The sequence below is a fragment of the Elaeis guineensis genome, chromosome 3 (assembly GCF_000442705.2).
Source record: "Elaeis guineensis isolate ETL-2024a chromosome 3, EG11, whole genome shotgun sequence".
NCBI lineage: Eukaryota > Viridiplantae > Streptophyta > Magnoliopsida > Arecales > Arecaceae > Elaeis > Elaeis guineensis.
Window position 1 is genome coordinate 89,439,343 of NC_025995.2, and position 16,164 is coordinate 89,455,506.

General features: G+C 39.1%; 1 pseudogene; it reads left to right on the forward strand.

The window, feature by feature from the left end:
- The first annotated feature begins 1,509 nt into the window (after positions 1–1,509).
- LOC140856265 (serine/threonine-protein kinase RIPK-like) lies at positions 1,510–14,565 on the forward strand (annotated as a pseudogene).
- The last annotated feature ends 1,599 nt before the right edge of the window (positions 14,566–16,164 follow it).

Sequence of the window (16,164 nt, forward strand, 5' to 3'; positions counted from 1 at the left end):
AAGCTAATTGAAATCAGGCCTCAAATTAGGTTCTACATCTGACGTATGAGTCTTAACTATATGAGTTAGATCTAGTTTTACTTAATCATATTCACTTCTGTGTCCATAAAACATGGAAATAGCGTCAAATCATTCAACAAAGATGATATAATGTTATGTATAATTGTAGGAGGATTTTGATTGGAGCAAGCGCATAATTCGGAATAAAGAGAGCGACGTCCGCGTAGAAGAACACTGATCATTCTGAAGCCTCAGTTTTCTCATTTTCCATGCCTGAAATTTCCCTCGACAAAGACACGAAGCAAATACGCGGTGGGTTTTCGTATGTCCCAAGAAAGTTTACATGGTTTAATATTCTCGTTTAATATTCTCTTTCTCCATCAACTCAGAAGAGAGAGGAAAAAGAGAAGAAAAATATTACAGAAACTGAAATCTTTCCGAAGTTTCTTCTTTCATTAATTAATCTTGTCACGCGGGCATTTTTATTTTAGGTATTTTGCCCTTGGCGTTCCACAATGTATGGATAGGGATAGGGCCCTTAGACTGTGAAGATCAAGTTCTAGAAGCCCACCCTTGCGCCCTAGTCAACCGGGTTTGTAAATTCCCAGGGACTTTCAATTAATACACACGAGACAATAATTAAAGAGGCGTAATTAGAGATTAGGCCAAAGCGTGACACGGTTTGGTTCTTTATCCTTTGTCCTCCTTTGTCCATACATCAAATGACAAGATGTTCCTCCCTCACATCCTGATTGATTAGGATAAAGCACCAATATTGTTCATGAACAACATGACAAAATTGTTCCTTCTTCCCATCTTCTGCGCTTGGATGCCATCTGCCTCACGACATGAACAAATAAACAAGGCACACCTGGGTGGAATATCTATTCCTGGGGATATCACAATGGTCACTTTTATTAAAGATGGATCGTATTTAATCATGAGAATATAGGAACTCCTAATACAAAATTGAGTTATAAGAGCAGTAAATCGGTCCATAAACATCGATCTTTCTAAATTTAAATAACATCATCATCTTCATCAACGTTCTTTGCACCAAGACAAAAAGATGGGCAGTCATGATTACTGGTCAGGTCACCTTGTGTAACATATTTCCAAGTCTTTATCCATAATCAATCACAATGGGCGGCCACTTGTTCCACCAAAGGGCACAAACTAAAAGGAAGCTTCTAATGAAGGTGAGATGTCAGCTTCTCATAAGGATGATGAGGTATTACAATAAACATGTGATTGTATTCAATCCTTCACACATCTCTCTCATTGCTCAAGCTTTAAAAAAGTTATAGAAAAAGGGGCTCTAATCCCTGTTTGGTAGACAAAAAACATCCATTCCTTCTTTTTTTTGGGCCCCGGATTCTCCCACAGATTTTCTTTGTCATAGCGCGAGTCAAGGGGCGTTATAGGTATTTCCTCTGAACCGATGAGAATACATACCACTCTTATAAATTGTGGGACTAGTTGGTATTTGGTAAGCTGGAAAGAACCGGCCTCCTCTTCCTTCCCTCTCCAAGTCTTTCATCACCTCCTCAAGGCATCTCCACAACCACTTCCATCTCTCCCAGAGTATTCAAAGGTCCACAGATCCCCTGCATTAGTACCACACCACCATACTGATTCCTTCTCCTCAGGTTAGAAGACGGGCCTCTCAAATTTTTGACACTGCAGTGATTGGTCGATCGGTCTGCACGGATTATTAAGCAACAAGCTAGACTTCCATCGATCTAGAGTTTCGAAGATGTCTAAGTTTTCATTGAAATCCTTTCTAATGGGTTGCTATGGAAAGACTGATGAAAGGCCACCAAGCAAACAGAGTGAGAAGCGCCACACCAACCCAAACTCCCACAGAGGTTGTCCTACTCCGATGTCAGCAGCTCCACCTCGCCACTGTCACCAGAAGATCTATCATTACTCTTGGTGGATCAAATCTTCATGTATTCACTTTCGCGAGCTCAAGGACGTGACAAAGAACTTCTCCATGAGCAATTTCATTGGATCAGGTGGATTTGGGCTGTCTTCAAGGGATTCATCGACGACAAATTGCGGCCGGGCCTGAAGGCTCAGACCGTAGCCGTGAAGTCCCTGGACTTGGAAGGACGCAGGGCCACAGAGAATGGCTGGTGAGAACCATAAAGTGATATTTAGGCTTCTTAGAACTATTAGTTCTGTTGGTAATTAAGATTTTGTTCGCGTATACTAGATTTTATATGGTAGGTTTCTTGAGACTAAGACTTCAATTTGATCTGTTTGCAGGCTGAGGTTGTATTCCTTGGGCAATTGGAGCATCCCCATCTGGTGAAGTTGATAGGTTATTGCTGCGAAGAGGAGCACAGACTGCTCGTGTATGAATATATGGCGAGAGGGAGCTGGAAAATCATCTCTTTAAGAGTAAGTTTACTTTGATCTTCTTGGGATCTTTAAGTCTGGAATTAGATTTTAAGAGATTTTTTGAATGCCAAAATGACGTAGAAGATGACCAGAGAGATTAGTCGTCTGCATTTCGTGAGGTGGTTTGAGCTGTGGACATTGTCCATTTGCTTTTAAATAATATAGCTTTTGATGGTTTTACCAGCCATCTTGTGGTGGATCTTGTGGATTCTTGTTTTTGTTGGCATACCAAATGGATTTGTTCAACACCTACTATTTATTAAGGAAGGTGTCCCATGCCTTATCATAAAAGATTAAAAATTTTAGGCAGTTGGGCTCTATTTATGTTCGAACAGGGCAAGACAATAAAAAAATAAAAAAAAAACTTAGAAGAAAGATGGCTAAGTTACGATATTGAATTAGTTTCTCAACCATTTGAATAATGATAATGATAGATTTTATAATTTCTTATACCTACTGCCTACTAGAGATCGATGAAGATTAAGCTTTTTTTCCTTCATGGGTGCAGGAATTCTTGCTTCTTTGCCATGGTCAACGAGAATAAAGATAGCTGTGGGGGCTGCCAAGGGCCTTGCATTCCTTCATGAAGCTCAGAAGCCGTTATCTATCGCGACTTCAAAGCGTCAAATATATTATTAGACTCGGTAAGTTTTCTTCTATTTCAATTTTTTCAGGAAAATAACCAAACTAATCCGAATCAATTTAAGCAAAAAAACTCCCAAGGGCTGTCTTTGTTCACAAGTTTGGCATGATTCGTTGACATTGGCTTGGTCTTATCAGCCTCGTCTGACTTTTTATTGGAACGTTCTTCGACCAAGCCTCTTAGACCAACGAGAGTGATGGATTCCAAATTGAGCACGACAACTTTACCCATCTGAACATTTGTTTTATCCAATGAGTTTGGATCCCATCACGGTTACATTTGTTTGGATCCCACCCTTGCAGGCATGAATACCATAAGCAATGCAGAAGGGTTTTGGTAAAAGACCACTAAGTTATCCTCTCAAACCAGTTGAACCCCTGCTTGCTTTCTCATTCTGCATACTACTTTGAACGGTCAACACTACAATTCATCATTGCTTCCATTCCCTCCCTCTCTTTTTACTCTTCTCGCACGCAATGACTGCATTCCATGGCTAGAATTCACATTGGATCCCAAATCTGCGAGTTTCACTGTCTCATTGACTTCAAATGTGAGCCTGACATGATTTTCTACTTCACATCTCAGGATTACACGGCAAAGCTTTCAGATTTTGGCTGGCAAAAGATGGTCCTGAAGGCGAAGATACTCATGTAACGACGCGTGTCATGGGCACACAGGGCTACGCCGCACCCGAGTATGTCATGACCGGTAAGAATCTAAAAGTGATGTGTACTTAATTTGGTTTATTTTTGTGTATTATGGATGAACATCTAATTGACAACGAATCATCTTTTCCATCCAGGCCATCTCACAGCAAAGAGTGACGTCTACAGCTTCGGAGTTGTGTTATTGGAGTATTGACAGGGAGAGGTCCGTAGACAAAAACAGGCGAGCAGAGAACAGAACCTTGTTGAATGGGCTAGGCCTCTTCTTAAAATAGCAACAAGCTATGCCGTTTCATGGACCCCAACCTTGAAGGCTATATTCCACCAAAGGTGCTCAGAAGGCAGCAGCAGTAGCTTACCAGTGCTTAAGCCACAGTCCAAAATCAAGGCCTCATATGAGGGACATTGTTGGGGACTTGGAGCCTCTTCTAATTGGGTTGACATACCCATTGGCCCTTTGTGTACACGGCGGAGAAAGCAAGGAAGAAGATGAAGAGAAGATGGAAATGAAGGATGAAGAAAAGGCAAAGCAAGATCACCAAAATCATACTTGCAGACACAAACTAAAGTTCCTAATTCTGCCATCCACTCTGAAATTAGCCTTCATAGGGATGGAAGATATTGGGTAGGAACTCTCAACACATCACAGAGGATGAGAGGCTTAATCTAGGATGAAATGTTGATTTCATTGTACAGACAAAACTTAAAAGCGACAAAGTGTCAATTCAACTACATCCTTTTTTCATTTCCTTAGATAATCTGAATTTAAAAGAGAGTCTCAATTTGGACTGCTCTATTCTACAAGTCAACAGGCCAATTTGTCCATTTGCTCATAATTTTACAGTATTTCCTGCTTGCTGACATGAATCAACTAAAAAACATGGATATGAGAAAGAAAAATAATCAAGACATTCTTTAAGGCCGTTCTCTCTAAGAGCTTTTTCACAAAATTTTTCAAAAGTCAATCGCTGAGGCGCCTTTAGTTACTGCAAAATAATGAATCTTCTTTTTATTTCTTTTATCTGAAAGTTCCAAATAAAATAGTCTAAGGCTGCAAAGAAGAATTTTATGAAGATCCAGGCAGAACAGACCGAAGATTGGGGGAATTTAGCGGAGGGCCAAGAACGCATGAATCTTTCGTATGATGATTTATGCTCTGAAAAGCATCGCTTAATTGACATCCAGGCAAGTCCTCACAAAGTGAATAGCAGCTTGCATCACAGGATAAAAGATGGTGCACAAGTGCGCTGCATGGATGATATATGTAGGATTTTGCACGTCTTTAAATTTAACACAATATTGGCTGGCACAATATTAACAAATGGACCAAGATATTTCAACATTTCCACCATTTTACAGTTGTAAATGGTTTTATTAATTAAATCACTCAATAATACCACACACCAATGCACGTATGCAATAATATATGCAGATACAATGAAGTGCCTGCCCAACCACGGCCTAACTTCAAGTTGAATCTCCTTTAAGTTAGTATTCATAGGAAATTTTTTATGCACCATGGGCGGTGTGAAAAATCTGACGTGGAGTGCACTATTTTATTCGATTGGTTCACATAGTTATAGCTTTTCAACACATATTTAATACTTGTAGTTTCGCTTTTTCATTTAAAAATTTGAATGACGAAAATATCCCTCCTCTTTGAAAAAAATTATGACAATCTGTGGTATATTATAACATCCTGCATCAAATCATATCTTCCTGTATGCAGAATGTCATAATATGGCTCAGAATGTCATAATATGGGAGGGCTATTTTTATCCAATCACTTTTTAATTCGCATTGAATGCATGTAGTTCCTCTTTTTCATTTGAAATTTTGAATGACAAAAATGCCTCTCTTTTTTAAAAAAATTATGATATCCTGTTACATATTATGACATTTTGTATTAAATTATGACTTTCTGTACGTAGGATACTATAATATGGGAGGGGTATTTTTATCCAACCATTTTCTAACGCATATTTAATGTCTGCAGTTCTGTTTTTTCATTTGAAATTTTGAATAATGAAAATACCTCTATTTTTTGAAGAAAATTATGATATTTGTGGCATATTATGACATCCTGCATCAAATTATGATTTTTTGCATGCAGGATGTCAAAATATGGGCATAAGATATTATAATTTTTTAAAGAGTAGAGGTATTTTCATCTTTTAAAATTTCAAACAAAAAAATAAAATTATAGGTATTAAATTTGTATTGGAAAGCAGTGGCTATGTGGACCAAAGTGGTGCGCTCCACGTTAGATTTTCTACACCACCCATGGTGCACAAAGAATTTCTCTAGTATTCATATATGCCCAACTTATAAAGCACCAGCTGAGCAGAAGAGAGCCTTGTGCCTAGCCTTCTTTGACACCTGGGCAAAACTTTGATTGGTTGGTTAGAGGCATGGCTATTGGGGTTTGTCAAGATAAATTTTGATGGCAGTGTCAGAGATGGTAGGAGTGGTATGGACTTTATCATCCGAGATCTAAATGCTAGGTTGTTGGTGGCGTGGGGCTCCTATCTTTTCGAGCCTTTAGTTTTGGGAGTTGACCTGCATACCACCTAGGCGGGTATTATATTTTTGCCAAGCAGGAGTTGCGGACAGCGAGAATTTTCATTAAGAGAGACTCTACCATCATCATTGGATGAATCCGAGACAATGCGAGGTAGCTGGAAGACCATCTGCTCTTTCGTGATTCAGGACTACTCTTCACTTCTTTGTTGCAGTGGCAGTTAGGCATTTCCACTGATAGACAAACAGCATGGTAGATTAGGTTGCATCGTATGTAGCGGAGCACTTCGAAGACTGGGCTTGATGGTCGGGCGAGAGTTGTCTACTGGCTTATGGTATCTTTTGTATTCTAAATTTTGAACTGCTTTTATACTAGAGTGGTGTGACTGTCTACATGTATAAAAAAAAGGTATGGCTTAATCTCAACAAAGTTTAGAACATGGTTCAGCCCATTCAAGTCTCAACAATTGTTAAGTAGACAATGGGTTGGGCTTGCCCAATATGCATCTTTACTAATAGCAATAGGTGGCACATGGTGAAAAGTTTATTTTGTAAGCAAATTCTTTATATACCGTGGGTGTAGAAAATCTGATATGGAGCAACCGTCTTGTTTGATTGATCAATATAGTCACTACTTTCCAATACGCATTTAATGTTGGCAGATCGACTTTTTATTTAAAAATTTTATATAACAAAAATATCTCTATTCTTTGATAAAATTATGGTATTCTATGTCCATATTATGACATCCTGCATTCAGAAAATCATAAATTTTGTCTACAAGATGTAATAATATAATGCAGAATATCATAATATGCACAGGATGTCATAATTTTTTTTAAGAATAGGAGTATTTTTGTTATTTAAAATTTTCAAACAAAAAATAAAGCTGCAGGCATTAAATGCACATTAAAAAATAGTTGGACAAAAATGCTCTTTCCATATTATGACATTTTGGATCATAATATACCATAGGATGTTATAATTTTTTCCAAAGGGAAGGAGTATTTTCATCATATAAAATTTTTTAATGAAAAAGCCGACTTGCAGGTATTAAATATATGTTGAAAAATAATGACTATGTGGATCAATCGGACCAGATGGTATGCTTCACATCGGATTTTCTACACCGCCATGGTGCACAAAGAATTTGCCTACAAAATAAATTTTTCACCGTGTGCCACCTATTGCTATTAGTCAAGATGCATGTTGGGCAAGATATGTTGCCTTGGAGGCATGAGTATTTTTTTAGAATTTTTTTTCTCTTATACTCTGTAATCTCTATGATTCAAGACAGTGAAAATCTTCGTCTTTCACCGCCCATTATTTTTCTCTTGATTTAAGGATTTTTCAAGTAAATCCTGTGTGTTTGCATTGTTTTGTCTCTTTGATTTTTTGTTTATTGAGTCTTGCTACAACACTTGGAAAGATAGATGTGGTAAACATCCAAGAACCAACTGGGGCAAATCTACCATGCTAGATGCGGTAAACATCCAAGAACCAATTGGGGCAAATCTACCATGCAGAGGAAGTTTATCGGAAGCAATGCTCAGAAGTTAAATGGTTGGTTGAAGGTGATCACAACACCTCTTTCTTCCATAAATCGGCAGGCTTTTATAGGAAATACAAATGGATTTCTAGCTTAGATTGGAATGGATCCAAAACATCTGGTAGTTGCAGCATCCAATTGGCGTTCAAGGAATATTTCCGAAATATCTTTGGTATACGGCCCCTACCCAGTGCCATATTGATTGGAATCTCATATATCCCTACATAGAGGTTGAACTCGGCAGCCTTGACGATCCTTTCACTCTTGAAGAGGTAAAAACAGCAGTGTCTCAGCTTCAGAGGGGATGGAGTCTGGGGCCCGTCAACTTTATCTTTTTTGAAGGAAAGGGGAAGCAAGGATTGCCACCCTTTTTTTTTTTTTTGATAAAACTGGGAGGTTAAACCACCCGATATATTATTTAGAGTAATTATTTAAATAGTTTAAGTAAGGAGAGGACTCAAGTTGAGGTGGCTTGTGTCCTCATAGTTACAGTAGATGTTGGTTGTAAAAGGAATTCAAGATAAAATCCATTACAAATTATAATTAACTACTCAAACTATTCAGCATTTGTGATAAATGACAATGAAGCTTGAGATCTGGATGACTGAACCACTTATTGAAGGTTTGATAAATTGTTCTCCAATATTTTGTCTGGTGGGGTAGCTTGAAATCTGAAATCTTATTATTTCTTACTTTCCACAAACACCGTAGGAAAGTTGATATCAAGCATCCAAAAAATTGACTACAAGGATAGTAATGAGTCTGCTATCAGGTGGTCTCATTTGTTTCAAGTCCCAGTCCCCTAGGAACAATCATTGGCATGCCGATTGCACCTTTTCGAAGAGCCTCACTTGTTGAGTAGCAAATTTAACCATGAACACTGCATTTTATGAAGCATTTTCTTCATTTGATGATCAGCAAGACATGAACTAGATTCCTGGCTTTCTGATGCATCCACTTCACCGCAGCCAATCTCTATTTTAGATGATCCCACCACTTCATATCATCTGTTCCTCTATTTGAGAAATGTTTTAGTTCAGTTTCATCAAACCTACTAAAGAAGTGATACTTGGCTTCAATTTTTCATCATAACCGTGTGAAAATTTAGTGCAGGGGTAAAATGATAATTTTAAAATTTTTTCAAATCACTATTTTACAGTAAAAATTATTAATTAATCTAATTAATTAACATGAATTTATCCTACACTAGAATCTAAATATGATATATAGCATGCATTCATTTAAATTTGAAATTCAAATTCGAACGGTAAACACTTTACTGTAATGTGTTCAGAACACAATACCTTTGTGCGGGTAGTAGATCGCCGCAATCTGATTACCGTCGGAAGAGTCTGATCGTCGTGACGCAGCCACACAGCGTGTCTGACCTCTGCGGATCGTCCACACGAAGCTCCCGATCTGATCGACTCCTCACGAGTGCTAGCTCGTTGTAGAGCCCTTTCGACGGTTGATGCTGATCGAACTCCTTCGATTGATGTCTATCGATTCTTTGGATGCTTCGGATCATCAACAGACGTGCTTGAGAGGATGTTGAAGATCTCCCAAAAATTTGTGGGCTCACGACACTCGTAGCTCACCTTCTCACTTCCCGAACCCCAGGCTAAAACTCTAGGAAACTCACCGAAAATCTTGTACCTACTTTTCTTTTTTTTCTTTCTTTTTCTCTTGGAAGGATATGGACTTCCTTCTCACGCACAAGACTTCCTCACGCCCCAGAATTTTTCTCCAAAAATCTTCTTCTTACACGCCCCACTCTTCTCCTCCTTATATAACAACGTCAAACGTCTTATCCAAAAGAAAGGATAAAGATGAGTAATTGCACATTTGAATTCAAATCAAATTTTGAATTCAAATAGACACCAACTCATCCCTTATCCACTAAAGGCGTGAGGCATGGCTTAAATTGTGCATGGAATGATTTCATTAGAAACCTTTTCTCATGTAATAAATGGGATGTAAAAAAAGGAATAAGGTACAAAGATTGATTGCCCATTCAAATTCAAACTTTATTTTGAATTTGAATGGCCAACCAATCATCCTTATCCTTTCATTTGGCACATTAAAGTGGGGCGTAGAGAGGGCTTGGCGTGAGAAAAAAATTCATGAGAAGTTCTTCTCATGAATTCAAATGGGTGCAATGGAAGTGAGGTGGTGCATGGAGATTGGGTCAAGGTGGTTTAATTATTTAAACCAACCTAATTGAACCAAATAAGTTAGGTCCAATTAGACTAATTTAAACCCAACTTAATTAGGCTTAATTAGGCTCAATAAAATCTTAATCAAATCAGAAATTGACTAAGCCCAACTCCTGATCAAATCAGGGACCAAACCATCTCGACGATTAGGTCAACTCTTAACCTAATCGGGTCAAACCCAACTGAATCCAATTTCATTGGACTTGATCCAAAAATAATTACTCAATCAAATTGAGTTAATTAGCGATCAAATTACTAAATACATCTCTCATAAATACTGAGTCCAAATCCGATGGGCAATCAGGCATCAGAATTCATCGATATGTAACCCTAATCGAAAAATCCCAACCAGTGGGACTCTTGACCCCGGTACCCATAATGTGTGGAACTCGTAATCAGAGAATCCTGATTCTCGATCACTGAGTCCCAAACATGTAGGATCTACCTCAGCCATCAGATCAGATAGGAACCTCAAATATGTGTGACCCCGCAGGTTCGAACCTAAGCCGGTAGCATAGGAACCAATTCCTGTACTAATCGAAGTGACCATCTAGCAATGGTACTCGACGTCCGGATAGGTCGAAGAGTTGCAATCGCAACACTCAGAACCTACATGAATATGGTTACTGTATAATTTATCCTTTTGACCCCTGTGGTTAGGACGACTCAGGGTTAAACTATCAACCCTGATCAGATCATCCGAATCATGCTCAACTCAAACAGTCCTGTGACTCCTCACAAGGACTACCCTGGCCAAGATTTTGCTAAATTGAAACACGACTGTACACAGCTCCTAAACTGGAGTGGTCAATCCCATTTTGACACACGCACCGACAAGTCAAGTACTTGACTACACCCAGCAGCCTTCCGTCACTGAATTAGAAATTCAGATAGTCCAGTGCCTAAGTGCAGTGAGTTGCTTGCAAGTCACCGTGGCGGTCTCAGATCGGAGGGACATTTATACCCATATTCCATCGGAGCAAATCTTGACAGCAGAAATAGCTCCAGAGTTGGTCACGTTCAGTGCAGATGTACCCTTACATCTCACCTGTATGCCATACCAGTATCTCCACACTCATTGGTTAAGAGGACAACCAACCTATATGACATACAACGACCTATGCTTGATAAACGTTGTCGTCTTTGGTAACAAGGTATCATTTGGTCGCAAACAGATTTAAGGACTAAACGACAAATCCTCCTTTGTCGAGTCTAAATAGTCCTAAGGACTTCACCACAACATAGAAGTTCATTAGAAGATAAAACATTTTGTGATGAAAAATACCAAAATAATTTTTATTAATTCATAATTCATGTACATATATAAAAATAAGCACAACCTTCAACAGGCTGACGATTGGATTTGAGATACTATTCCCAACAAACCGGACATCCAGTTTTGTATTAGAGAGACTACCTTGTCGATCATCCACCATGGAGAGATTGCTTCATGTTTGAAGATTCTGATATTTTTTTCATTCCATATACACCAGTAAGTGACTGCTACCATGCAATCCCATGCCGTTGTTAATTTTTTTTTAGCCTCGCACTTCTCCACCAAGTCCAAAGGGCCTCCACAGATTCTGATAAGAAGGATATGGCTAGCTTTCTGAGTATATGCTGTCAAACAATCTTTGTGAATGCACATGTCAAGAAAAGATGGTCTACTGTCTTCTCAGCTTCTCCACATAATATGCAAGCTTCTAGTATTCTCCATTTTCTCTTTTTCATGTTTTCAGCTGTCAATAATTTATTGTTAAATGCCAACCAGTTAAATAGTTTGATTTTCTTTAGGAGTGGCATCTTCCAGTTTAGTGATGCAAAGCTTGATATGATGCCGCCATGACTATAAAATCTATAGACATTTCTAATAGTGAGGTCTTTATTACTCCCTCATTTTCATTTAATTCCATCCTCCTCTTCTATGAGATTTTTTTCTTTTAAGAGCTCCGTGATGTGCTATAGTTCTTCAAGTCCTCTTTGGTTTGGGCTTAGAGTGAGGTATAGTTGAATCTCTGAGGAGCCAAGGACTTCTGTAACATTTGCATTTGGTTTTGAGGATAAGGCATAAAGGGTTGGGAAGATCTCTAAGTGTTCCTTCTAGAAGCCATTGATCATTCCAAAAGGCAATTTCATGCCCTTTACCCAGCTTGAATTTGATGCTTGTGAAGAACCATTGTTGAACTGTGAGGATGCTTTTCTAGGTTGGCGAAGCTCTTTTGAAGGTAGATTGAGAAGTTTGGCTTGGTGTTCTGGAGGCAAAATAGTTTTGAGATATTAATTTCCTCTATGGCCTTTGATGTTCCTTAAAATATCTCTATTACTATGTCATAAGTAGACACTTGTTGAACAATTTTAGGTTAATAACTCACATTCCTCCCAGATGCTTTGGACGATAAATTCTTGACCAATTAACTAAGCAGTGTCCTCCTCTACAGGGATTGTCTCCTCTCCATAAATATGTTCTTCTTTTTCTCTCGATTCTCTTTATCACTTCTATGGGTAATAAAAAGGATGATTTCCAATAAGTAAGAATTGCACCCAGGACCGAATTCACCAATGCCAATCTTTCGACCATTGATAAGATTTTTTTCTTTCCATCAGGAGAGTTTTTTGCTAATTTTTTCTTCAATGAACCTCCAATCACTTGCTCTAGGTTTCTTATAATGAAGGGGAAAGCCTAAGTAGCTCAAAGGAAGCTTTATGTTTTGGCACCTCATGAGATTTGCATATAATTCATTGTTTCTACGGTTTACTCCAATCCCCACTATTGTACTTCTCTCAAAATTTATTTTTAATCCAGAAAGAAGCTCAAATGAATATAATATAAATTTTAGATTTGAGGCATGGGTTTTGTAAGCATTGCAGAGAAGTCAAGTATCATCGACAAATTGCAGACAAAGAAATTTACCTGTGTTATTTTGTGGCCCAATTTTCTTAATTAGATTGTTTGTTGCTGTCAATTCTATCATTCTACTGAGGATATCTGCAACTAAGATGAAGAGCATTGAAGATAATGGGTCTCCTTGCTTAAGACCCTTTTTAGCTTGAAACCATTTTGTTGGTTCTTCATTGACGATAATTGCCATTTTGCTTGATTGAAGAATATTCTTTATCCATTGGCACCATTTAGGACCAAAGTTTTTCACTCAAATAAGAGATAGAAAGGAAGTCTCAGTCCACATTGTCAAATGTCTTCTCAAAATCTATTTTATAGAGGAATCCTTTTTGTTTGGTTCTCCTGCAACACGAAATAATCTCTGTAGAAAACTATGGCTAATCTGCCTGCCCTTAATGAATGCAGTCTGAGATTGGAGTACCAGGGAGTCCATGAGCTTTGATAGCCTGATACTTAGCATTTTTGTGAGTATTTTCAAGATTCCATATATGAGGCTTATTGGTCTGTAATCTTTGACCAAGAGATTTTTTTGTTTCTTTGGGATGAGAGCAACGTAAAAAAATTTGAGTCTGGATAAATCTGTTTTACCATTATAGAATTCACAGAATAGGTTGCACAGATCCTTCTTGATGAGATGCCAATATCTTTGGTAGAAAAAAGCAGAGAAGCCGTCCGGTCCTGGGGCCATGTCTTTTATAGGGCAGAATACTGCTCTCCTGATTTTTTCTTCTGTCAGGGGATTTTTTAGTTCTGAGAGGTTTGGATGATCGTTCGAAAATAATGCTTCCCAATCTGCTTCAATCTCGGATTTTGTTTTTTGACCAAGGAGATTTGAAAAGAATTTTACAAAAACTTCCTGTATCCTCTGAGGGGGTTCGATTGTTTTGCCTTCGTGGATGATGCTTAAGATCGTGTTCTTTCATCTTCTTGCACTCACCATGGCCTGAAAGAATTTAGTATTTCAGTCTCTGTGTTGAAGCCATTGAGCTCTAGAGCATTGCTTCCCAATAATTTCCTCTTGCTCTAGCAGTAATTCTAGATGTGATTTTAGATCAGCTCTCTATGTGATTTCTTCAGGAGTTAGATTCCTCTCTCCCTCTTCCGTGTCCGGCCAAGAGATTTGCTTCAAAATCTCATGCTTCCTTGTATTGATATTGCCATTTCTTTCTTTGTTCCATACTTTCATCTTGGAGCGGAGATAACGAAGTTTTAAAACAAAGTTGGTGGCCACGTCATCAGAACTAGGAGCGGCTGCCCACCAGTTCTAAACTAAATCATCAAAACCTGGAATTGATGTCTAGAAGTTTTCAAAGCGGAAGGGTTTTCTTTTCCACTGATTGTTTCTGCAGCTGAGCAGGATTGGGCGGTGGTCTGAGGTTATCTTCGAGAGTGGTTTTGAGATTGCAAGTGGGTGCTCTAAGAGCCAATCTAGAGAGAACAAACATCCGTCAAGCTTCACGTGGGATGGGATGTCCCTGTGATTTGACCATGTGTATTTTCTCTGTAATAGATTTACTTTGTAGATTATCAATGAAGTTGTTGAATTCTCTGGATGGTCCTCCACTGTTTTTTGTGCCTTTCCTTTCATTCTGAAAATGAGTGGTGTTGAAGTCTCCGATGATGATCCATTATCGAGGCCATTTGGATCTTATCGCGAAAAGTTCTGAAAGGAAGCTTCCATGGCGCGAGTGGTCATTCGGTCCATACACGTTCGTTACGAGCCATTTTGATGAGGGGGAGTGTAGTGTCCCGTGAATTGAGCTGAGAGAATTTTGCCCTTCATGTAATAGTGTGCCTTCAACTTCTGTTGAGTTTCAGGTAGTAAGTATTCCCTCAGAAGCTCCTATTGCACTCAAAGAAAACCAGCAGTCAAAACTATTTCCACATGTAGATGAGATAATTTTGTTGGTGAAGAGATTTAAGTTTTGTTTCCTGAAAGCATATGACATTGCAGCTCGACCGTTTAATTATCTCTCTGACTGATCTTCTTTTTTTATTTTTTCCAAGACCTCTAACGTCCCAAGAGAGAATATCCATTTGTATTTTGATAATAACAGATCCATAACTTAGCATTAAGAGCATCGGATCAGGTGCGAGTGCTAGCCAACAGTTGGTTGTAACGGTCATTTTCAAGCTTCTTGAGATTGTCGGCTACTGTTGCTTTGCATCCCCTGAAAATGAGGCCACATTACCATCAAGGTGGTAGCACAGTTGGTGCGGACCGTTAGTTCTGCTCCCTCACATCCAAATTTCGAGTCTGTGAGATTCGATTAAATGAAGGGTCAATTCCTGAATGCTTGGACGTGGTCCATGGGATGGTATCTGGATCTTTTGATATTTTGGTTGGAGTTGGGATGACATACTCACCCAATGTGATGGAGAGTGATTGAGTCTTAATTATTGTCGCCACGCATCGAACATTCTTCAGTGGAGTGGGGCCTTCATAGTTACGTCCAAAAAAGATAGCTACGCTGGTCGCCCTCCTCACTCCTATCTTGGATTGCTTTCGCATCATAATGATGTGATCATCCATTTGTACCAAAAAGAAGGCCATATTTTCCTCCGATATTCTTGATGTCCTCAGCAGTGAGCGTGTTAAGAAATAGGATGTCCCTAGGGTGAAGATTGGATTCATCAAGGTCGAGAATTTTAATTCTTTTTGCTCTGATGCGAGTGCTTCGTTTGGTTCTTGATGTGGCGGGAGTCTGGAGGTCAACCGTTGGTTTTGCCTCGAGCCCAATGTGTGGTAGCCTTTTGGCTCTCGAATCATGATAGGACAACATCTCATCCACATGAAATTGAGACCGTCGGGGGCTGATAGCTGATATGACGTTTGAAACTGTGCGGATCCTCTGCTGTGCACCATGCAGTGCACAGCACGTCCCGTCCATCGCGCAATGGATGGCTGCGTATGGTCGAGCGTAATGAGCATGCATCTGTATGAGGCTATCCATCGCACGATGAATGATGTGCTGTGCACCGCACCATGTGGTGTACGGAAGAGAAAAGACCCATTTTACCGGGACAAGGTTAGTGGTGTGGGTCACCACTGGGATAGGCAAAGGTGGTGACGTGGTGGAGTTTATCTTGTCTGCTAGTGTTTGTCAGAGAAAAGTCATTTTGAAAAAAATTGAATTTGAAGGCCATGGGTTCCTAATGGTTAAAGGTAGGCTGGGAGCTAAAAATGTTAGGATGCCAAGTAGGAGTTGAGGGTAAAGTTTGGTGGTCTCGTGATTCCAGGTGATGGTTGGGAGAGTTTTGGCCTG